Raw genomic sequence first — 23,426 nt, 5'->3', positions numbered from 1 at the left:
CAGGGCCGGGCCGGGCCGCGGCGCTGTGGGGCTCGCGGCGGTGTGCGTGGCGGCGCGTTGTGGTGGCCGCCCGCCGGCGGCACCTGCGTTACCGGGTAACGGCCGGGGGCTCTGTGAAGGGAGATGGCCGGCCGGGGCGGGGGGTGCCGCCGGGCGGGCGGGCGGCGTGGGGACCGAAGTTGTGTCAGCGCCGGCACCGGCCCTGAGCGCTGCCGCGGTGCGCGGCTCCCCGACCTCCCCGACGGAGCCGCTTTCGAGGCGGCGCCTCTGCGGGGGAGCGAGAAATTCTGGGCTATAAATAACTCCGTTTTTTTTTTTTAAATACTCTTTCTTGACAACACGCGTCTCATTGACCCCTTCAGCAGCGCTCGCTCGCCGACGCCCGGCGCGCTGGGGGAGCGGCGGTGCCGGCCCCGCGCCGGAGCCGGTCCCCGCGCCGGCTTGTCCCTTTGTCCCAGACTTGTACGGCAGCCAAGCGAGGAAGTGTTACGGCGTGCTGTCTGGCTGCTCCGGGCTTCCCTCCTCCGGCGGGCGATGCGCTCGGCGCCGGCGGCCCCCTTTCTCGGTCGCTCAGAGAGTTTTCGGACCCGGTTTCGGCGGCTGCCGGCGCCGAGCCCCGTCTAAAAAGATAGCACGGCGTTGGGTGTAAGCGGCGGAGGGGTTTGGAAGAAGGAAAGCTGTGGCTTCGAAGCGCGCAACACCCGAAAGCGAGGGCGGGCCCGGGCTGGGCAGAGCTCGGCAAGCCACCGCCGTCTCCGTCAGCCCCAAGCGCGACCCTGGGCAAAAAGCGCCGGGGGTGTGCGTGTGTGTGTTTTTGGGGGTCAGGGCGGCTTCTTGTTTCCCTGCCCCGCGCTGTGACGGATGATGTTCGGCGCGGGGAAGGGGGAGGCCGGAGGTCAAGGTCCGCTCTGCCGGGTGCCTCGAGTCGCCCCCGAGCGAGGAGCGGCAGCCGGGGCCCCGAGGGGAGGCCGCGGCGGGCCGCCCAGCCGCTACCTGCCCGCCGGAGCCGGAGGGGAGAGCAAACGCTGCGGCCTGAGGGGGATGAGGAGAGGAAATCTTCTCCCGTGGCTCCTCCTCTGCTGCGAGTCCCCCTTCTCGGGAGGACGCGGGGACGGCTGCGAGGAGGCAGTGCGGGAGCAGGCCGGGGAGGAGGCCACCATGCCGACGGCCCCTGGGGCTGGGGGGGGGGAGACGGCGGCGGGATGGGGAGCGCAGCGAGGGCCGTGGGGCTGAGGACGCCGGCTGGGCCGAGGCGGCGGTGGCCGTCGGGTTCCCTCGTTGCGGCGCCGGGGGGTTTTTAGGTGCCGTTGCCTCATGCCGCCTGACACGGGGGCACGTGGCCACGGAGGAGCCCGCGCGTCCCCGAGGGGGAGGCCGCCCCGGCTGTTGGGCCGCGGGTCGCCCGGCGGGGTGAGCAGGGGACAGAATGAAGCAGGCATTTGGGATGGTGACGGTTTCGGGCCGGAGAGAGGCCGGGTTTTCTGTGGTGGGCTGGGGCCAGCGAGGGAGAGGGGTGCTTGAGACCTTGGCCGGCGGAGAGGCGTCTCCACGCGGGACCGCGCAGAGCAGGCGCTGGGCCGGGGGGTCGCGGGTGGTGGGCTGCAGGCCGTGGAAGAGGGCTTGCTCTGAGCGGAGACCTGCGTGGCTGCCGTTCCTTCACCGAGTTGCTCTGGATAACTAAGAGCGAGTCTCAGTAGCGCTTCTACTCCTGCCTGCCCCGAGCTCCTGTTACAGGATTAAGTTTCTGGTCTCGTAGGCTACTACCACTTGCAGCAGCAGGGGTTTAGGAGGCAGCTGTGGCGGCAGCGCCGCGGGCCGGCGGGCGGCAGTGCCCGGGGCCGGCCGCTGCAACGTCGCAGGCCGTGCACCCTCTGCTCACCTCTCATCCCCCTCAGGGCTTTAGCGCGGGCCCACCGGCTTTTTACAGTGACTGTCTGACAGGGGCCTTGCACCCTTCAAACTAACAAGCCCAATGAGACCGGTAGGTGAAATCCTGGCCTTGTCAAACAGCAGTATTCTGCTGTTGGTTAGTGGCGACAGGCTCTCACCTCCAAGCAGGCTGTTCACTGGGCCATTCCTCTGTAAAGGCCTGACCAAAACTTGATGCTTAAAAGCATGTGGAAGTGCAGATCCAAATTAGCTTGCATGTCCTGAGTCTGTTTCTCTGGCATCGGTCTCCAAGGTCTAGAAAAGAAAATTCAGTACAAGAGGTCTTTCCCCTCCCCCAATATTTCTTTGTAATTCTTACACGTAGAGTTGTGAGGACAAGTGAGTCAAGTTCAGCTCTGTGGCATGATGTTCATCATGGCCTGCTTACCTCCTGAGTTAGTCATCTTCCTGGCCTGGCAGCTTTTGCTCCTGGAAGAGAGCTGGTTTGTAGTGACAGTCCCATTTCAGTCCCCGCTCCCTTTGCCTGGAGGCTTTCTCTCCTCTTTCTTTTAATAGTTTAACTGTGATGCTGGATCCAAACTTTCCCAGAGCTGCCAACGATCTGGGATCCAAAACAGCCCGGTAGTTGGAAGTCTTTTAGATCTGCCTTCTGATCCTCTGTCATTGTAGCCATGTCTGCACAGAACAGGTCACAGGGGAGACGTTGCCAGATCTGGCTTCCGATCCCAAAGTCACAGGCAGCCCAGCGGGATGTTAACACTGCTGTCAGCCTGTGCCTGCCTGGTTTGAGATCTAATTTCTGTTCTTTGCTCTGCTACAGAGTGGGCAGGCAAGAGCCACTTGTGATCTTCCTCTTTCATTATCTGCCTTAGCACCTGCAAAAGATGCTTGGAAGCTTTTTTCCCCGAGTGTTTCATGGGCAGAGGGAAGAGAGAAGGGAGTGAAGAGGGCAGTGATAGAAAGAGGAGAGAAAAAGACAAACTGATTTTTACCTACCTTTCTACTCACCAATACTATTGGGCATTTACTTAGAGCTTTCCACTTGCAGCTATCTTGTGTCTTTTACCTTTCCGACACAAATAGTTAAAGCTTATACTGCTCACAGGAAGTACTGTTAGATTAACTTTAAAAAGGGATGAGGTGAGGCATAGAATGTGAGAATACTTTCATAGGGTCACATGGCCATGTTACTAATGGAAGGAAATGCGGGGTCCAAACTTCTAGTCAGCCTGTCTTAAGCAAGACACTTTTTGCAACTTCTTGAAGTGTAACAGCAGAGCTTGAGGCACAGAGTACTGCAGTATGGTCAAGTGAAATGTTTCAGTGTAGACTTCCCAATGTTCGGCGTAGAGGATTGCTAAATCTGACTAGTACTGCCCCAATTCGGGTCAGTAGGTGGTCACTTATTCTCATTTTGGGATATAAACCCAGAGGAATCAGGAAGGAGCCCATCAGCAGATCGAGCGTTCTGCCGAAGATAAAGCCACATGGCTCCAAGAGGTGTCCTCAAAAGGTGAAGCCAAAGTGATGAACTACACTTCTAGAAGGCAAGTAGTGCAGGAGGGTTAAAGGGGCAGGAAAGTAGATTTTTGAGCTAACTTAAGCAAAGACTTCTTCAGAGGTGAAAATAAACTATTATTTCCAGTAGGTTTAAAGGAGAGAATTAAGGCTTCCCCTTGGCAGGACTGTTTTGTACCAAACTTTTCACATACAAAGTGACTCAGAAAGGTGAGCAAAACGGCATAAGGGAGTTCAAGAGACATTAGGAAGAAAGATAGCAAGTAGTTCTGTGAGCAGCAAAACTAGTGAAGCTGGTTGCCTAGGGCTCTGTGTCTTGTGCCTGGATTCTCTGTTGCCTGATCAGAGGTGAGCTTCAAAGATGCTTTTGCCGTGGATGGGACCCTGTCTAACGGCTCAGTCCCTTCGCTCGTGGATTCTTCCAAGTGGTGCTGCAGTGTTTCGTTCGGGAGGCGCTCTGGGAGAGTCCCCGTTTTCTCCCTGCCTGCCAATTGTCACGAATTTGTAAGAAGTTAGTATCTTTAAATCTTCAGCAACTTGAAAATGAAATTGGCCCATAGGTTAAGTGGTTTTAGAAGAAACACCATATAAACAGACATCAGTGTACAGTCAGACAGCAGAGTCCCTTATGCCATGTGTCTAGGACTAAACCAAACTAAAAGCAAGGTTAGAAATGGACAGCACAGCTAGTAGTTTCAAGTGTAAGAGTATTGGTGTCTCCATAAAGCCTGACAAATTCGGTATGGTACCCTGTGGATTTTATTCACACGAAAAGGTTGTGACTTCTATGAGTAGCTAGTGCCAGTGACTGTTGGAATGGGTTGAGATTATGTGGGATCAAGCCTTAAGTCTTCTGTTTCTTCTGTGTTTACTTTGATTTGCCTGATGCTAAAAAGAGAACGACGTTAGGATGGATGGTAATTGGTAGCTCTCTCTTGGCCCGGGTAAGCACAGGCGCAGATGCTGATGTGCACGTCTTGCGTCAGACCCACTGTCGTCAGTGTGTGTCCTGCTCCAAGAGGTACTTCTGTAGCGGGAAAACATGACAAAAGTGTCTGTGGTTTGTTAGTAGTTTGTCTCAGCACTATGAGCTTTGCAGATCTTTTCCTGGTGTGACTGATGACCAAGGTGAACGTTCACAGCTGTGGTTAGTGTGCAGCTGATAGCAAGCATGGGGTGTAGTCTATTGGGGGACTTTTCATTTTGTGTGTAAAATTGGACAGGTGCAGCTTAGCCCTGGCAATGTGTGAGTATCAGCTGGCCTGCTGCGTTTCCTGAGATAGCCCTCACCTCCTCGAGCAAACAGTGCAAGACGAGGCAGATGGGTACCCCCTGCTCGGGGCAAGCAGTGAGACATCCACCCGGTCGTCCGCGAAGCCTCTTACCCTGGTGGTGCTGCCTCGCGTCCCCAGCTACTGGTGCTTTTGACCCCAGGAGGTGCTGAGCAGGGGACGGGCAGGCTTCCAAGTGCTCCAGGCCTTTTGGTTCCTGGGTTGAAAGGATCTTCTTGTCAGCACGTGCTACCAGCACTACCTGCAACCTGGCTCACAGAGCACTGGGCCAGGTGCACCTCTGGGTACTCGCTCCACACTCTTCTCTTCTAGAGGCAGACTGATAAAATCACATCCCTCTTAAAACAGAGTTGCTTAGCTGAGAAAGCTCTGCCATGAACATTGCTTAGCACGAGTAGATGTTTTCTGCTCGTTTGTCTTGTTCTAATGAGCTTTGATCATGAGTGTGTGCATTAAGTATTCAAGAGTAAAATAGTATTATTATATAATCAATGTCATTTCACAACATTTTTTTATTATTATTTTCGGTTGCTTATCTAGTAACATATTGACAGATGCGACTGACGCAGAGCAAAGCACCTCCCTGCCCTAGAGTCTTTACTGTCAGCTCCACAGTTCAGGTAGCCTGCATTGCTTCCACGTGACCGTGCTGGTTTTGGTGCTCTCCGTGTAGCGCAGGTACAGGGCGCTGTGATTCAGCATGGTGTACAGGTTCTGAAGACGGGAGATGACTAAGTTAATTTTGGATGCGCCTCCTTTGCGCTATCTCTACTTCTGTACTTTTTTTATTGTCCTCAGAAGAAAATTAAGGTAGTCTGGAACCCCAAGCCTTTTCCTCCCTGTGTTCAGGGCATTAGGGGAATGTTTCAAATGTTTCTTCATAATCCTAAGGGCAAAAAAGTGTTTTCTCAGAGACGTGAAAGCAAAGGTTCGGTTATGAGCCCTTGACTCCTGGAAGGGATGCCTTACACATGGGCCAGTGATAGCTGTGCTTTGATCCAGCCTGCTGCACAATCATGTGTTAGGTTTTCCTATGAGACAGCCTACTGTAATGTCATTTTTGTCCAGCCTTAGATCCCCCATGAACTTGAAACATACTGCCATTTCAACGTTGCAGTATAGCACAGACTCTGGAGCCTGGACGTTTTCGTTTCCTTCCTAATCTTCAAGTGTTGAAAATACTCTGACACCTTAATAGGCTCACGGTTGCTTTGCAGGGTGTATGTGTGCAAGCACAGTTGGCTGCACGTGACTAGGGAAGTACAGAAACACTCTCTCCTCATGTCACCTGGAACATGCTTGTTTCACCAGGCAGAGCTGGTGGGGGGACAGCAGCCACGTGGTCCCCCTAGTCCCTGCCCTGTGCTGGCATGAGTAAATCATGCTGTTTATTTGGGAAAGGCATTGGAAAGTGCTTCTGTGTGTCTCTCTAGGGTAGAGAAAGGCCTCATGTTTTCCATTCTCTGTTTCCTCCTCCTTCTCCATTCCCTATTGTGAAGGAGAAAATCCTCCAGATCTGAAATTTTCCAGCACTTCCCTGCAGTGAATTTTGATTCAACCTGCAGTGCCCAGATGCCAACTCATATTTATCAGGCGCAAGCAGCCACAGTCCAGATGCACGCGGGGCTGCTGCTGCATGGTAGACCTGGGAGGGAAGAATGCAAGTCGCACGGTTAAAATCCTGGGCGCTTGCTAACGCTGCTTTTTCTGTCTCCTGCCCTCACATGCATTGTGGACTTGGATTTGGGATGCTCTTGTAGTGTCACCAGAAAAGCTGTCAAATATGTGTTGGCAGAAATGGAGGCTTGAAAAATGCCTTTAATTGTGATTCCACTCTGTAGAACACAGATTGTCATGCTTTGAGCTCAGGTTTGTTTGTATCAGGGACAGACATTGATACTGCAGCTCCTGTTAGGGCATGAATATTTCAACAACTGAAATGGTGTCTGCCTGCTCCAGAGAAGAGTTGCTTACATCCTCGTTTGATCTCTTTAATAAGCCAAGCCAGCTCAGGTTGACACCCTGGTTATTTATTTCCTGGAGCTATGGTCTCTGCTAGCCATGCCCTGTGTGCTCTCCCCTCCCCTCTTCGTTCCAGACCCTCTGGGAACTCAAGTTAGGAAGACGTGAGATTTTTAGAAAGAAAAAAAGACTAAAGCAGTAAGAATTTGCTCCCTGATTTGTTTTGTGCTGAGGAGTCTCCTTGGATGCCTGACCCAGAAAAAGATGCAGTAATATTGGGAACTCTCTGGAGTGGCAATTTGTGGGGGCAGTCTTCTCCTTTCATTCCTGCCCCACACCTTCTCTCTGTGCTCTTCCGCATTCGCTTTCTCTTCCCACGGTTCCCCACACTCGGGGAACGCAGAGCCCTCCTCTCTAATGACATTAATGCCTTTGGGCACTTCAGAAAGTGCGAGCTGAGAACGGAGCTGTGTCCTTGTCCACAGTGTATTGACAGTTCTGGATTGCGTCTTGGAGCCTTCTTTTTGCAGGCTGTAGTGATACTGAAATGCCAGTGCTCCTACTATCATTGTGTTTCTCCAGAGTGTCTGACGAGGGGCTTTTCCTTCCTATAGCCACGATCCATAACGCAGACAGTGGCAACTTTGGGGCAGCTTGCTCTTCAGGGCATGACCCTGTCTGCTCCTATGGGCTGTAGAGCGCTCTGGACACTTTGATTGAATGCCAGCCCTCATCATGCCATAAGGAAAGGCAGTAGGGTGCTAGGCATGAGGTGGTTTTCCCATTCTGCTTCCTTGGTGTGGTAAGCTGTCTTCCCACGTATTTAGTGAATTCCTTGAGCAACAGCATGTGGATGAAGCTTCCCCTCCACAGATGATGCCAGAGGTCAGTTACCTGCTTCATTAATGTTTTTTGAGCTGCGGTTTTGTTGTGTTTACATCACCGATCCCTAGCAGAATGACAGAGCTTGGCCTCGTGGGTACAGCTGAAGACGTGTGATGCTCTGCGTGGAGAACTGATTCTCTCTCTTGGAAGAATACATCCATTAGAGACGTTTTCCTGGATGTAGTCGCTTGTGTTCCAGGACAGAAATTATACAGAGAGTTATAGCTGTGTATGTATACCGGGAAGCAGTGTCTAGTGAGGGTAATCCCAAAGTTAGGTCACAGTAGGATTTACTTTTAGGCAAGGACAGGAAAAAATTGTGCCCTTTCATTTTACCAACTGCCTCCAAAGCAAAAGCTCTTGGTCAACTGATGAATTTTGTTGATGGGCTCATTAGCCAGAAGGTGCCTTGCACATGCTCTAATATACCCTGTGATGTTAGTGAGGCGCTACACTGTGACCCATGGAGCTGGCCGTGTCCCAAACGATGGTCCCCCATGCTGCAGAAAGGGTGGCCCAGGCTCCTTCCCAGTGCACTCGCTTGAATTTTGGATGTTGATGCCAGAAGGCTGCGAGCAGTAGGTGCACGGCTCGAGCGTTTTTCTGTGTTCGGTCAGTCCTGCTCTCTGAGGAGCCCAGAGCATGTCTGTTCTGTGAAAGTTGTTTTCAGAGGATTACCGTAAATGGCTAAAAATGAGGCATGGAGAAAAACCATAGATGTGTTAAGGCAGGGCCTGACTGCTCCAGAAGGTTAGGGTGCCTGGTTGACTAGCGTCAAATACAGCGCTAAGGACAGTCCCTGCCTGCATCAGTTCACGTGGCTGACTGGAAAAGCAGGGGTGAAGTGAAGTGCCCGAGCTCATCAGCAGGGTGTTGGCAGAGCCAGCAAGGGATGACATCAGTTAGAAGCAAACGATTGAATTTTTGCACCCTGAACGCACTGTGGGGAAGAGTATTACTGGTTTGGATTGGAGCTTGCAAACCTAGGCCTGTAGGTGCCTAAATAATAGGACCGAGGTCCACAGTGACAAATGAAGACAATTTACTGCGGAGCGTTATTTCATGTGTCCCTTTCCAAAGCAGACCCATAGTACTTCCATCCGGCAGTGCTAGCAAGAGCAGAGCCCGGCCACCCTGAGGCTGCAGGCTCGTTCGAAACGCATACGCTGCAGGAGGGGCCCGCTGAATGATGAACTGATATTTGTGATGCATTTGGTGTTAAATCCATCTGATGCAAGAAGCTTGTGAAAGAATCTGAATTCAGGATGCGCTCATGCATGTAGCAGAAATTGTGTGTTTTGGTACTGTTTTGAGCAAAAGAAGAGCCCCGTTTCTGCTCTGCCGCCATTGCCGGCGTGTTGCTGGGCTGAATGTCCTAACGTAGCTGTTAGCACCATACACAAGTGGCCACGTAAGGCAGCATGATTGATAACGGAAGATGTAGGGGCTCCTCGGGGACTGGGGATTTAAAGGCTTTTTAGAGACTTTGCATTGCATTTCACTTGTATGTGTTGGGGGGGTGTATGCATATATATCATATGCAAATATATTTTGAGTTGCTGTGTGTTTTGTCTGTATTTAGAAAAGGAGTAGTTTGGAGAAAGAATCCTCCAGGAAATGTTGATTTTGCAAGCACAGGCCTCTTGACTGTGATTCTGGGGGGGGAGAAGGGGTGGGAATGAGGAGGAGGTTCACTGAGTTTTTTTTTTTTCTTTTCCCTTGTAGCGTTTTGGGAAAACTCCAGCCAAGGCCCACATGCAGTCAAATGAATCAGCCTCCCTTTTTGCCATAAGTAATTGGCAGCTCTAGCTGCAATGCAGTTTTGATGTATGGCTAATACAGTTTTTCGTGGCTGATTGAGGGGAGACACTGCAGTAGACACATGATGTTGATTTTGCCTTTGCATGGAGTCTCGGAGCTAGTAGGGAGATACCGTAAGGTCCTTCTTGAAAGGCTGGAGTTTGCTACAGTGCACTGGACGCGCTAGTCTTCAGGCTGTCTCTGCTGTTCAGCTGCTGTAGAAAACACATCTCTTGCTGCATACAGGAGTCGAGGGCACTGTAATCTGATTGCTCGGCACAGTGTTTGCTTGGAAAAGTCTCATTTTATAACAACTTCCACAGAACATTCATGTTCCTGGAGGAGTGACTGTTCCTGTGCTGACAAATAAACCGTTTCGGCCTTTTCATAAGCCTGTAAAAAAAATGAAATTCACTTATTTTCTAAAGCATCTGGTGCCAGTTCAGTCTCAGAGCTTTCTGTGTCTGCAGTAGGATTTCCAGTGGACTTGGAAAACTTACCAGACAAGCTCAGCATTCACCGCTGGAAGTATGGGGGCAAACTGGAAGGCTTCCTTGTCCTGGAACCAGAAGTTGTAGAAGTTGCCCTTGGCAGGCCAACGTTTGCCAAATGCCTCTTATTTCCTGTTGGAAGCATAGTTTTACGTGGAAATTCTGTATTACTTACACAACTCTAGTATCCATTGGTAAACATTTACTTTAATAGCGGACGCTTTACCTTAGCAGGGTAACAGCAGCGAGGGATGGATGCCGAGCGGTGCAGTGAGCATGCTGTGCTGGAACACGTGTTCTTTACAGTAGTTTACCTGGGAAATGGCTGACATATGAATTTCATAGCATTTGAAAACTGATTAGAAACAAGTTAATTGAGGAACCTTTGGTCACACAAGTGGTTAACTCAGCCTTGGAGTTTTAGTCGTGGCCAAGGCTTCCCTGAACTAAACACTGTCTAAACAGAGAAGACAGGCCTGGCCTCGAGTTATTCCTCTACGGGATTGCCTCATCTACAGGCAGCATGTGGCCTTCCTTCCCTCCGGTTGCTCTGCAGGGGAAGCAAACCTGCAAAGAGAACCTGCCAAAAAAAAAAAAAAAAAGAACAAATGCAAAATCATCCTGGCGGGCAAATGCGGTGGGTTGGCTCTGAAGCGTGTTGGACCTGAAATGAAACACAAAATGGCTGTTTTTGCCTCATACCTTTGTAGGGGGCAGAGGGGACTCTTGGATGTTTACAGATGCAAAAGTGTAGAAAGCAGCATGGCATCTCCTTTCCGTGCCTACTTACCTGAACAACATTCCTGCTTGTTTGGGTCAATGTTTTATGTCTATCTGGAGAGAGATTATATCCAGGCCAGATGGGCTGAAGTTTGCTCTTTCTCTCTCCAGTTCACTGGACAAGTGTTTTACGTTTTCTTCAGCATAACTTAAAATGGACATTGTTTTACCCTGTTCTGGAAAGGAGCTGGTATTTCTACAACTCATGCTGTCATGTAAGTAACCTATTTCTTTTCTGAGCAAGGTCATTACATCATGATGCAGTAATCCGCTGCCTGTGGGATAAAACATCTTCTCTGTCTGTGTCTGTGTCTCTGGCTCTGTCTGCTGCTCTTATCTGTGTTTGTTCCCTCTTAAAGCGTGCATGGGGGGAGAGATGAGGGGAGAGAAAGAGTTCTGATTCTGGCCTGTTAGACTAGTCAATGTTTAGAGAGAATAATGCATGGGCTGTGAGAGGCGAAGGGCTGTTGTCTCAGAGATACTGCTTTGATACTTTATCCACAAAGAGAAGCTCCTGAGTCACAAGTCAGAGGAGCCTGGGGATGAAATTACACCTTTGCCAGGCTCTGACAGGTTAAACTTTACAGAGATGCAGGTAGCAAATTATCCACAGACTGAATAGCAAAGGAGGGATTTTGAATGGGCTTTAAAAACCTGTTGGGGAGATTGAGTGGATAAAAATAGTTAGTACTTGTATCTTTTTTTCAGCTGTAGAGCTAAAAGCAGTCTACGAAGGAAGAACCGTGTCATTCTTTTGGTCTTACCCAGAGGACCGAGCAATAGCGCTACGTGTAGGACAGGTCAGCACGAGAGCCGGCGTCAGGACCCAGCTCTCCTGCTGCCTGACCCACAGCCCAGCCGTTAGACTAAGTTGCCTCCCTGCTTTCTGCAGCTTCTAATTTGTCTTGGAGGTGTCTGTGTACTTTCTCCTGAGTCAGTTTATGCGACAGCATGTCATTCGTGGCCAGCCCGGGGTGTGCCCGATGAAGCATGGTTCATAACTTTTTTCGATTCATTTATAAAGGGATTAAGTAACATGGTTGCCTGGACAGCAGGGACTGTACTCAGTGACCCGGCAGGTCTCCCCCAGGCCTCTGCTCCTGTGTAACCTGAGGTGATGCCATCTAAGCTGCATCGAGATGCCAGTGATGTAATTTCAAACTGTCTGGCCTGAGCGCCAGCAAAGTCAGGCAGGCCGCACACGCGGAAGACGGGATTGGTTCTGATCCTGTCTCTTTTGCACAAATAACAAGTAGAAGATGGGCAGGGCTTGATTCAAAACGAAGCCGGTTATCTGAGCAGAGAAAGCAGAGCAGACATATTAGTGGCTGATTTCATCTTTCACTGCTCTGAGAGGACACAGTCTGCCATGGGTTACTGTGCAGCTCCCTGGTCCCTTGCAGTTTAAAAAGAATAACCAAGTTGAGTCATCAGGTTGTAGTGTCTCAACAGACTTCTTAGGATGATGTCAGACACCCTCATTGTGGGTGGATATTGTAGTGGAGGAGCTATCAAAGAAACAGATCTGGCATCACGTTAAGGCTTCGCTGTTACTGTCATGTCATTCTCTATGGCTGTTCAGAGCATTGCAGGGATGAGCTAGTGTCCTAAAGGCTGGACGTGATAGACTGCTCCCCTGGCTGGCAGCAGGACAGGACTATGACAGACAGCGCTTTACACGGAGAGGCCAGCGGAGAGCGGGGCACGCTGGCGTGGGTACAGGTCCGTGCTCACATGCCTGCCCAGCTAGCAAAACAGCCACGTGCATCGAGTCGCTTGGAGTGCGAGCCGAGGAGCTCGGATCAGGCTGCGGAGACAGCCGTGGCGGAGCAGCCCTTGTTCCAGTCACTAGAGAAACACCAGCAATAGCTACTGTATCCTCATGGTAACATTTCTGCCCTTCGTAATAGTCCCTGATTCATTACATCCCAAAGTCCAGGAGTCCTCTTACAGACACTGCCTTGCTGACGGCATCTTTATGCATGCTTCGGCTGTGCCGCCTCTGTCGATGAAAACAGGCCATATGTATTTTTGTCCAATGCCTGAACGTTTTAATGGGGGAGAGGAGATTTCCAAATTAGATTAATTCATTATGCTCTTTTATCGTTGCCTGTTATTAGAAAAATTCTAGCAAATGAGTTTGCACCGCTTCATTGGCGTTACTGGTTTGCATCTCTGATTCCGGCAGAATCCGTGCAGCGAGATTCCAAAGGGATGACGGCGTCGTAGGAGCAACGCGGGTGCAACACAGCTTCCCAGCTGTTAGTTAGGAGAGCTCCCGCTTCCCCGACAGGCTAAATTGCAGAGCGGCATTGATTTTATTTCTTCATGTAACTTGTGATTTGCTGAGTTATAGCTGACAGCAGCTTTTTCCTGTCCTGAAAGGGTCATTCTGTGTGTGTGTGTGTGCGCATGCATGCGCATGTGTGTGCAAACTATGGAATCGCAGTTTTAAAAAAAGCCCTCTAAGCATGCTTAGCTGAGTATAATACCTTTTCCTTTGCACTTAGTTTTAAAGCCAAATGTCATAAAAACAACTTCCAAGGCTTTGATGTGGGCTCATAATTTTCTCATTGATGCTATTAATATTGCATGCCCACTTGCTCCATAGTGGGTGTCAGCGCTTGCTAACAGCAGCCATCTGTGAGAATGGAGCTGCTTCCTGGCATGGAGTAAAATTTGGGCCAGCTGCGGCTGCTGGAACCACCTCTTGCAGGCTTCCCCTGTGGGCTCTCCCTTCTCTCTGCTTTGCCTGCGACTCTGCGCTGAGCAGAGTTGCTGGTACCTGTGATCCTGCAGCCTGTCGAGCTGCATTTCTCTGTTACATCTGTCTCTCATGCTCTGAAGGCAAGAAGCTAAAAACCAAGTTTTAGTTGCATCCAGCACACGCCATTGGTGGGTTCCAGGAAGGTGCTATCCCTCAGCTCGTTTCAGTCCTGTGGGCTGCAAAGAAGTTACCAGCAAATGAGACCCTTCCTTTAATTTGGGCAACATTTGAAACTTGGGACTCTCCCCCTGCACCCTTGCAGCATAAACCGTCTTCTGTGGGCGTAGTGAACTGAATGAAAATATGATTGCAGCTCTGGCCTGGTAGCTTGGCGAAAGCCAGCTTGCCTTGCTTTTTCTTGTGATGTTGGAAAATTGTGATAACTCTGCTCTTCAGCTTTCGTTCCTGGAAATCTGAACAGGTTAAAATTGAGGGGGAAGGGAAAAAAGAAAGAACTCCAAGCAGCATCCCAGGTAGGTCCCACACAGGGAGGATATGTGTTTTCCCACATGCTGAATCATTTTTGCAGTCAAATTTGTGCGATTTGAATGGATTTTGAAACCTGTGTCTGAGCTCAGTGATGAGATTACTTTCATCAAAAAATAATCTGCCAGTACTGCTCTCATAGTTTGGGTTAACAGTGTCACTAACGGTTTCGTGCCACACAGCTGTAGTCCCAGAGGACTGTCCTCATGAAAAATACTGGCCTCCAGTTATGCAGTCTGACCTTAAGTTTTCCATTTAATTCACAGGACTGAGGTTTATAAGATAGCTGTGTTTAATATCTGCATCAACTTTCATCTTGATGTAACACCTTTTAAATAACATTTGTTATGGGAACATGCTTTCGTGGTTTTCTGTTGTTTCCCAGCACACGTTCTTTAGTCTTCCTATAGCTCTCTTTCAAATTCCTCCCCCTTTCACAAAATTTCCTTTCTCGGAGTTCTCGGCATAGGCAGTTTGCAGGTGGCTGCAGACACAGTCCAGGCATTCAAGAAGGGGCTTTAGCAGAATGGAAACTTGTTTCTTTGAGAGCAAACAAACCTTTTGCAAAGGCTTAGGAAGTGATTCATCTGCATTTATACAATCTACAGTATCAGCTTGTCAGACTTAAGATCATATGTTGCACTTTATGATGTAATGCCCTCAAATGTGAATCAGATCAAGGCACTGTTTTACAGTTTGCAGCAGCCAAAGTTATATTAGTGATGATGAAAATCACTAAAAGAGAATAATGGTCTACCTAATTAATCATGACTCACATTTGTTATTAGTAGCAGTGAAGGCTCACTTTCTGATAAAGGTCCCAGCTCTCAACTGGGATGAAACTTTTCTGGACTTACACCATTCCCAGCTCAGCAAACAGGCACAGATTTCTGTCTTAATGGCCAGTCACTTGTGAAAGATGTGAACGTTGCGTAGGGATCAGAAGACTGATTAGCTTAGAACTGGGTTTATGCTTTTCTTCCTCAAGCTGCTTTCCCATGGAAATCCGTGAAACTACTAGGTGAAAGGCAGGGAAACTTCCCTCCTCAGATCATCAGAGGTTTGCCCTATCTAATATGAATCCTGTTCCAGACTTAAGGGAATGCAATCCCACATCCGTCACCGGCCCCTGGTGTTTCCTTTGCAAATATCAGCACCACAGCTGAACCACCCCCGTGGAAATATCTGGGCTGTAGAAGCACCAGTAACCTCCTCGTTCGTGGAAGTTGGTTCTTGATATCGAATGTTTTAGCTTTGGCCAGGTACAGAAAGTAATGTGCAGGAATATGTCTAAGTAACTCCTGTTTGGCAGATAGATAGAAGTGTTTGCTCTCCACTTGGATGGTGAGGCACTTGCAACCAGAGCTGGATTCTTGTGGGAGCTGAACAGCACTTTCTGTGTGTACCTGAAGCAGCATAGCAACTCCTGTAGCCCAGTAATTCCTCTGCTGCCTTACTGAATCCCATAATATTATTTGGAAGTGAATAAAAGAAGTTTGGCTTTGACTGGAAAGAAACTTAGGGATAAGATGTTGACAGCGCGGGAATTGTATTTCAGGAAAGCCCAGAGAGTAGATGCAGGCATGGTATTGCTTCAGGGGGAGGCCTTGGATGAAGAGCAAGCAGGCTGTGGGCTGAGGTTTGGTAGTGTTTTGTAGTGGAGTTGGCGTTTTTTTCCAAAGACTGAGATGAGCTATGTTTTGCCAAAGGGAGCTTGGAGGCTCCCTGTCTCATTGGTACATGCTTTTTGTTGTCTCCTTCATAAAATCCTTGATGGAGGAGAGACTTCTTAGGGTGTAAAGTGTGCATGCCGAGTAAAACGATAAAAGGTGATAGCTGGAAATAGAGCTGAATATTTCTAGGAGAAGCGTAAATTGTATTCTATTTTCCATGCATGCTTTAATGCCATGTCTTAGATTTTCCTTGATAGCATTTCTGTTGATAGCATTTCTAATCAGCAGGTCCTTATCCATTCTCTACTAGTATTAGCTGCAGCTTAATGGCATATTATATTGGTTCTTTATCACTCAACTCGCCAAGTCATTTATCTCTTAGAAGGAAGGGTGGAGAGGAGAATTTATTGCCTCCCTGTTTCTTGATGTTCTGCAAAGCAAATGCATATTTTGCCAGCATCTTGGGGAAGGTGCATTATCTGAAATTGCAGACGATTGCACACCTAGAAATGGAGGTGTTGTATGCTGCCTGCACTGATAATCTAGCCATGTCGTTTTAATACCCTGTTACCCTATATCCACAGAGTTTGGTAGGAAGGAGATTAGCAGATAGCTGGATGACACGTGATAATTTCTGATGTGTGCACGTACAGCGCTCACATGCACACAAACTGGATTTCTAACAGCTGTTTCCAGCAAGTTACCCAGGGGAATTTTTCCCCTGGGAGTAGATAAGGAGGCGAGTGGAGGTGCATAATTCTTGGGGCACCAAAAAAATTGCAGATTCTTCTTCCCTGGGGTAAGCTGACAGTGCAGCTAGAGGGGAGGCTGCAATTTCTCCCTGAAGTCTGCTCACCGTGACGTTTGCTGCTGAGAGGGCGTTGCATCTGGCGCTGATGTGCCTGCTGGAAAAGTGAGCTTGGGTATGTCTTTAAGAACTGCAGGCGAAGCTTTGACTGCAGCATACACAGTTCTTTGGTCTTTTGACTTACAAAGAGGTGAAGGTAATCCATCCTGCCGGCCTGGATCCTGGATGCCGGCCCCCCATCCTAGGGGAGGAAGTTCGGGGCTTGTCAGAAAAGTGGCAGTGGCTTAACTGAATCAGTTTGAAATGTTCTGCTTCAAGTGATGCAGCTGTCTAGTGTAAACGCACTTGTTCAAATTCCAGCCTTTGCTTCAATCCATTTTGTGCCGTTGGATTGCCAAATTAAGTAATACTGATTGCTGAAAGAATTAGGCCCACTTTAAATGTGTTGGCATGAAAACTTAAATTGTAATAAAATATTTTCTAAGGAGGGAGTGGCCAGTGTCTTCAGCTTGGGTGAAGAAGCTGAAGGGCAAGGCAGGTGAGTGCCAGCTGGTCTGCAGTGCAGTCTCCGGTGCTCCTGATCCTGGTAGTCTTCTCTTCCCCTTGGGTGGGAGTTACCATACTCGGAGCCAAGTTGCAGGAATGCGTGCCTCAGCCTTTGTCACTGCAAAGTTGGAAAGTTAACCCAAATCCCCGCATTAGCATCAGGCTAAGTCACCAGAGGCTGCAAAAAAGTGGTTTAGTACTGACGCGTGTTCCCTTCTGCCAGCTCTGCTGGGTGAACGGTAGCTTTTGGCAGAAGGACTTTTTCAAATAACGGCATGGGGCAGAGCCATATTTTCATGGCTTTGTTTGCTTATTAAGAAAGCGTGGTCCTGTGCCCTCCATCTGCAGAGCCCTCTTAAAAGATCCTGGGCTAAGATCATCGGCTCGCTTGTTACAGCTCACGTACAGCGCTTGGAAGAACTCGTTCATTTTGAGTCCAGCATCACAGATTCATAGGAAGGACAGATCCAAGTTGCCTGTGGCATGTTTGTCAGAGCGCCACAGTAATAATGGGAAATGACGGCAATACCTCACCTTCTACCTCGTCCAAGCACTTTCCAGCCATTAACTAATTAATAATCTGCACAGGATCCCTGGGAGGTGGCCAGCAAGCTGGTGTTTCTTGGTTGGAGGGAGGTTGAGTGGAGATCCTGACATCCTTGGACTCCTTTGAAGGTTGAGCTTGTGATATCCTGGTCACTGTGCGTACACAGCACCACTTCCAGACGAGCGGAGCCTGAGCTCTTCCCCGATGTTGCAGGTAGGAAGTAGCTTTCTCTTCTATGTCTCCATGGTACTGAGACCTTTTAAAGCTTTTCAGAAAAGAGAGGGAGTAGAAGAAATGCCCTTCAGAAGCTCTCCCAAAGGAGCAGGAAACCTGTATTCCTGGGCAATCTGGGTCCCCTACCAGGATACCCGACAGGCTGGTGCCTCTGCACCTGGTAACAGCCCCGAGTCCCCACGCTCGCTCTTCAGCTGCCCTCTAAGGGAAGGGAAATGCCATTCCCTCTCTTTCATCCAGAGGCACGTCCTTCTGATGAAGCCTTCCTGAACAGTAACGTGTTCTCAGGAAAAGATTCGATTTCAAGCTGCTGACGTGCAACTTGCTGAAAAATTCATAACCGGCTCCGGTCGGAGGCCTTGGCTCTCCCAGGAGCACGGCCTGTTCCTGTCGGATTGCGACGTGCCTGTGGGGAGGCAGAATCGTAAGTACTGCATCCGTTCCAGGTGACCGGGGATTTGTTACAGCATGACCGTAGCCACTGAGAAAGGAGGGAATTGAGGCACATCATAATTATGCTATTGGCCAGAGTTCCCGTGATAAGTCAGTTACCGAGCAGGAGAACATCAGATTCCTGGCACCTCCTGTGCTCCTGCATAGAGACAGGAGGGGAAGAGCCCTTGGCCTTCTGTATGCGATTTGGATATTGAAGACTATATTTTGAAAAGACCTTATCTCCCCTTAAGAACAGCAGAAATTGTGGGGATGCCGATAGCAGAATGAGTCAGTTTTTGAAAAAATGAGCCACTGAGTGAGGTAGCTGAATGGGACCAGAGGTGAGGCTGCAGACGTGCAGGGGGAGCATGGTCTTTGCCTCTAGCAGAAGCGCTGGGTATGCAGCAAGTGATGTGAGCAGATACACCTGCCCCTGTAGCTAGAGGCAGGTGTTTAGATGTCAAAATATCAGAGTAAACATAGCAGAGAGTGCACGCCTTTATAGGGGACAAGATAACTGTGTGGCAGGTAAGACTTGGTTTTGCAAACTGACTTATTGCTTAGGGGTAGAGGGTTGATAAGGATGATATTCCGCCGATCTTTATCTGGACTGGGCTGTTCTGGACGGTGGATAGCTAACAAGTGCAAAAATACACTAGTGCAAAAGATGATTTTGCTGTCATCCTCTTCAGCTAGCATTGCGATTGCTGTTTTCTGGAGTGCAGGAGATATTTTGTACACTTTAATTCAGAATATAGATTTGATGTTTTAGAGATGTTGTATACAAGGGGCAGAACGTAGGAACTGTGGATTCATTTCTTGGCTCAAGAGGTCACAACTACTAGTGGTGAATGCTAGACAGGGTATGGGCTCTTGGGGTGTGCGTCAGGGGCAGGTGGTGGCGTGCGTTTGTTAATTTACTTTATTTCTACATACATAGATTGGTTAGGCCAGTTTGGACTAGTAATTTAATCCCTCTGTGCATTGATTTATTAACTTGTAAGCTCTTTGCAGACTGATGTCTGTTCTGGCTAGCTCAGGTGAGCTCTGCTTAGCCCCTGACGCCGAGGGTGAGCTTTGGCTGGCTGGTGGCAGAGGACAGACTAGGTGGTGTGCAGTCCGCGCAATGTCTGGCTTCAGTGCTTTTTTCTCATTTAGCCTGTAAGGCTGAGGCTTGACTTTTGGCAGCTGAAAGCCCAGGGCTCGGGCTCGGGCTCTTCAGGCAAGTGTGTGATTTGTCTAATAACACATTGATCATTCCAGAAGTGCTTTGAGATTATTGGATTTAGGGATGGGCGTTATTGAAATTTACCTGTATGGTGTCAAGTGGTTTAATTAATTACAGCCAGTAAAGGGTGTTGTGAACCTGAGATAAATGACTCTTCAGATGTGCAGAATATTATCACTCTGTATACGTCTTTTCTGGATAACGGAAGGAAAATATTTTGAAACACAAAGTAATACAGAAACAAGTCCAGTAAAGTGTTGCATTTATCTAGGAGCAAAAGCTACTGGAGGCTGACTTGAATCTGGAGCTAATGAAATAGTAATAAACCATGATGTGATGGCCCACATTTTCCAGCAGAGGCTCGTTCAAGTGTGCGCGTTCTGCGTAGGCCCAAATTAAGATTCACAGATCCCAGGGTGAAATGGAGCAGTGCACACACTGGTGAGGCCGGACTTGTATGTGCCTGCCTTATACATAAGGTGGTATAGGGCTGCCTATGCTGAGGCTTGGCCTTTGCGCTTCCTCCTTCCCCAGGTTTGTGCGTGCATCAGCTGGCATCTTGGCGTGTGCCGGTGAGCAGCAGCCGCCTGGTTTTCGGCCTGCCGAGCCTTGGAGATGCCCTTGTGGTCAGTGGGAGCAGGGGGAACTTAGTCCTTTGCAGGGCTGAGTCGGGAGGAGCTGGCAGCCAGGGCATTTTCCTCACAAAGGCAAGGAAGTTGAGTTCATTTCGTCCTTAAAGGAGCTTTTAGCTCCTCAAATTGGAAGGGCCCATAGAAACCTGGAACAGCATTACTGGAGTCTATTCTGTGACTTCAGTGGGAATTGAATAAGACTCTAAATGTGTTAAAGTCTTTGCACTTTCAACTGTGACGATGATGCTGATAAGCAGAATTGAATTAAGGGAAAATAGAGGAAAGAGCTGTCTTCCTTGTACTGTAATCTGATTTCTCCTGGTGGAAATGTCTGCATCTAGATTATTTTAGGTTTTGTTTGTTTTCCCATACACTCTTTAATAAATAATTTGGGGGTCTTTGTGACAATTTTTTTTTCACTCCCGAAGAGAGGGGATCCAGTTTCGTATCCCTTCTAGCTCTGTGGTTTGTAGCTGCGAACAGTGTCTATGATCTCGTTTCTTCTTGGTATTTCCTCCTGTTTACAGTTGTGCCTGTACCTTGGGAAAAGTTTGCTTAATGCAAAGTAAACATTTGCTCTTTTCTGGTGCACCAAGGTTTTATTGTCTTATTTTGTTTCTGATGGCAAGTACGAGCTGTTTGAGCTGCAAGGAATGATTAATTCTGCAAAAGAGCCTTCATCTCTTAAATGTGGGAGGATGCTTTCTTTCAGGTGTGGAGACTTAAACAAACAGGATGGTCACTGCCTTTTCATAGATGCCATTAAATTTCCCTCTGAAATTTATTGCAAGGGAGGGGAAAAAACCCTGAACGTTTGCTCTAGCGTGCTGTCTTTGGCCAGTTTTGCGTTACAGCTTTGTGCTAGCCCAGGTCTGCGTGTCACGCCGTGGTGAGGGGGCTCTCTGACCAGTCTAGCAGTGCTAACAAAGACCAGGGCATAAGCAGATTTTTTTTGTTGCTGTGTCTTGCTTCCCCTGGGGCAGTGGCAGTCTAAGGAGAGGGTCTGGCAAAGGTGCACTTTATCGGCATAAGTTCTGAGGATGTTGCTGGCTGCTATATCATGACATGTAGTCTGCAAAGAGAAGGTAGTATTTTCTTCTCATGATCTGGCCAGTTTTGGAGCTGGTATTACTTCACTGCCTGCAGCACTGTGAAGCTGCCTGGAGTCTCCCATTAATGTTAGGTAATAACGTGGTATGTTAGTCTGCGGTATCTTCTCTCCCAACAAGCCACACAAGGTTTCCTTTTCAGTGCGTGTCTGCTGCCATTAGTGACCTGCCAGGAACTGCGTGTGCTGATGCTCTCTGAAGAACATGGGCAATTTTCTCTTGGATGTACTCCGCAGGGTTATTTTCATGGTGCTTTCTCCTGGCTTGTGACCCAGACCGTGCTGGTGGCTAGCAAGGTGTGGAGGGAAATGTCACATTCCCAGCAGCGCAGCCTGGTGCTCCTTTTCCGTCTGAGCAAATGTCCTTTGTGATCTCTTGGGCATCAGCTGGTGAATGGGATGGGTCACTGGCTTTTCGTAGTTGCTGCTCTGAAGTTTGCTTCTGAGGCATCTTGGTGTTGCACTGAGCTGCTCTGTAGGAGTTTGATACCTCAGGACTGAGCAGGAAAAAGCAGGTGTTTGCCAAAGGCTGCAAATTAGGGAGGAGCTGGCAAAATCATGCTAGCAGCAGAGCAACTTCTTGTATATCAGGCTCTTTGAGTGGCTCAAGACATGGGGATGGAGCTGGATGTCTAGCTCACTGACAGGCAGCCTGGGCTGTGCTACCTGAATTCCCAGCTCCTGGCCAGGATTGCCGGCAGCCTTGCCCTGCTCGGTGGAGACAGCAGGTTGATGAGCAGCCGTTCCAGCTGGCTGGGGCCTGTGGGCTGGCCATGCTCCCCGAGATGGTCCTGTTCTCACCCTCTGCTGCCGAGGACCCTTGAGCCCTTGGATGGCAGATGTCAGTCCCTTAGCCCTCCCTATCGCTGCAGCATACGCTACCTGCCTCGACCCTTTCCAGACTTTCAGAGGAGTGGTGCAGAGGCTGCAGAGCTTCACCAGCAAGATGCCCATCACCTCTTTCACTCTAAGAATTTCCTTAATGACCTCAGGGGTGAATACAGGGCCAGGAGTTAACCTCACTCGGCGGAGACTCCCTCAGCCGTGGTTCTTAAATCACAGTTAGACTTTGAGACCTGTCAGTTAATGTGGTTTTTAGTCTATTTAGCGTGCGCTGTGGTATTTTTTTGTTGTTCTAGTTTCTTAATCAAAGCCTCTTGTAGTCTCATAAGGCCTCACAGAGACGTAAGTTTCTATCACAGTGGTAATATTTCTTTATCAGATATGTTTACCATTTCATGTTTGCATGGCCCTGCTGCCAAGCAGTGACCGGTTCTCCCGTGTGTGTGTGTGTCAGCTCCTGCCGAGCTGAAGAGATAAAGCCTCTGGTTTTGTGAGTGTTTTATCAACAGCTTATACTTGCCCACTGGCCTCAGAACGGTTTTATTTTACACTTCCAACATTTGGTGGCGTTCCTCCAGTCTGAGATTGCCTCTTATCACTGCAGCTGGCTCTGCAGTCCGGCTGGAACCAAATCGGGCTTTGATTTGACGGCGGAGCGGCCACCGTAGCTGTCGAGTGGCGTCACCCTCGCGGCTCAGCGCGCCCTGCTCTTTGGAGACTCTTCTCTGGAGCTGGATCAGGAGCCCCGCAGGCTCCCCTGTGAACCAGAACCGTACCTCTCTCGGGCTCTTACCTGTTTCACCGGGGGACCTCTGCTATCCCTGGAGTTACGCGCGGGCACCGTGACGCACGGCTCTGTAACCAGAGCGTTTTTTTTTCCTCCTTTTTTCTGCTTTGTGGTTTTGGCTAAACAATAGTGCCTTTAGACAGGTTCGTTTTGTCTGAGATCAGACAATATATCAGCTGTTCTAGTTCTTAGGCACTGTCCCTGGCAACAGCCTCTTGCCCATTTCTCATACTTCTCTGCCACTTGGACAAGAAAATGGAGGTGAAATGCCTTTTTCGGTTTCCTCCTCAAGGACAGATCAGTGTACGGGCTCCGTTCTTGCCATGTGGAGGGATTTTTTTTTTCCTGGCAATCCAGCATTTCCAGAGGTTTGATTCCCCCACCTGGGACTTGCTATTTTCCCTGTTCCTAGGTGGTATTTTGTGGTATTTTGTGGGCCTGTTAGTCCCTTTCCCTTCCTCCCGAGCGCTCCGGGCCGCTGGCGCTCTGTGTGTTCTGCGCGCTGCTGGCTAACGGAGGCAGTAGCTGTCAGCTCTCTGCGACTAAATTGGCTCTTTATTAGGTTCTTTAAAGTCTGACAGATCTGGTGGAATAGAAGCAGCGGGGGAGAGAGGGCAGCGCTCCGGAGCAGGAGCAGACGCAGGCAGGCAGCGAGTGGCTTGTCCGAGGCTACCTGTGCGGACTGCGGTGGGAGCTGCTCGCTTGCACCTGGTA

General features: G+C 49.3%; 1 protein-coding gene across 9 annotated transcripts in view; it reads left to right on the top strand.

Annotated features, from left to right (window-relative positions):
* PAK3 (p21 (RAC1) activated kinase 3) overlaps positions 1 to 23,426 on the top strand; it is a 273,715-nt gene that overhangs the window by 189,944 nt on the left and 60,345 nt on the right. For 2 of the 9 annotated variants that reach the window (XM_068956931.1, XM_068956930.1), the window contains one exon: positions 10,730 to 10,833. The exons of 5 other annotated variants lie outside the window; for them this stretch is intronic. The gene's annotated coding sequence lies outside the window, so the exon portion shown is untranslated. Of the gene's footprint in view, positions 1 to 39; positions 96 to 10,729; positions 10,834 to 17,486; positions 17,659 to 23,426 lie in introns of those variants that run through there. 2 more of the 9 variants (XM_068956933.1, XM_068956938.1) reach the window with 2 other exon arrangements.

This window comes from Struthio camelus, chromosome 11, assembly GCF_040807025.1.
Source record: "Struthio camelus isolate bStrCam1 chromosome 11, bStrCam1.hap1, whole genome shotgun sequence".
In the NCBI taxonomy this organism is placed as follows: Eukaryota; Metazoa; Chordata; class Aves; order Struthioniformes; family Struthionidae; genus Struthio; species Struthio camelus.
The sequence above is the reverse complement of the archived record's forward strand: the minus strand, read 5'-3'. Positions and strand labels throughout refer to the sequence as shown.